Raw genomic sequence first — 1,455 nt, forward strand, 5'->3', positions numbered from 1 at the left:
CACACACTCATACACATTCATACTATCACACGCACACACACACACACAAACACTCTCTTTCACACACCCACACACATGCATACACACACACTCACGCATTCACACACACATTCACACATACACACACACACACACACACACACTTGCTGTTACGTCCCTGAGGGGTTTATGTTGGTGGACGTAACACTACTTGGTTTTGATGTATCACATCCAGCACTTTTGTGCATGTGGGTGTGGCCCGTGTTGTCCTACATGTCCCCATCCATCCATCCACCCAGAAGGGAACGTGACACTTGCACACACACACACACACACACACACACACACACACACACACTCAGACGTCTACTGCTGCTTTATTATCTGTCCCGTCTCGGGCTCTTTAATATCTAATCAGTCAGCGCTGCTGATGTTCGGTATCAGAAGCAGCCACTCACACGGATTATCAGCGGCGGGCGGGCGTGGCACAGTCTGATAAACACAGCGTCCGGAGAACATCCCCCGATGGGCACAGCTTTATCTCCTGCATGTGCTCATCTCTCCAGGCACAGGTAACACCGCTGGACCTTCTGCGCCCAATCGGCTCAGTCCTCAGTCCTGATGTTTGCAGCTACTTCCTGTCGCCAGTGTTCACGACCTCTACACCGCGGTGAAACGCGGCTCAATGCTGTGGTCCATCACACATTCCACATCTACTTAAGGAACGTGGACAAGCAGGAAAACACGGGCAGTGGTGGCCTAGGGGTTAATTAAGTAATCAGAAGGTTGTGGGTTTGAATCCCGAGCCGCCAAGGTGCCGCTGAGCGAAGCCACAGAGGGACACATCAATCTGAACATCTATCCTCCAGACCACAGTGGTCCTACTTGGAAGGACCCAGTTTAGGCTGAATGTCGTGTAGAAGGATTAACATCTTCACACACTTCAAACCGAGCTGCAAGGGGGTCATAGGTCACACTTCCTGATGTCACATTCACTAGTTCACTCATCCGAATGGTTGAATGGAATACGGTCTGGAGATGTTAAACGTGATATCAGGAAGAGAAGGATGAGTCCATCATTTCCTCATGTCTGGTGCTGAAGACCACAGCAGACACCGTTTCTCTTGGCCTGGAGACCTTTGATGTGGCGGAAGGGGCTCAGAGTCCCAGCCTGGTGGAGCCGCGCAGATAAGTCTGTTCGGGTTTGCTGTTCCGGCGCTGTGGTGGAGGCGTGGCCTGATGTTGCGCCGCGCTTTTACTGTATTGCTGATATTTTTAGGCAGGCCTGTCTTCATGTGACCACACCTCAAGATGTCCAACCACACAGTTAGCACAGGCCCAGCTCGAAGCCACCGCTGCAAAAAACATGATGACAAGCAGGCTTTTATGAGTATTAATACATTATGTGTGTGTGTGTGTGTGTGTGTGTGTGTGTGTGTGTGAGTAGCCATCTCAGCAGCATTATTTCCATCTGTG

This window comes from Denticeps clupeoides, unplaced genomic scaffold (assembly GCF_900700375.1).
Source record: "Denticeps clupeoides unplaced genomic scaffold, fDenClu1.1, whole genome shotgun sequence".
Classification (NCBI taxonomy): Eukaryota; Metazoa; Chordata; class Actinopteri; order Clupeiformes; family Denticipitidae; genus Denticeps; species Denticeps clupeoides.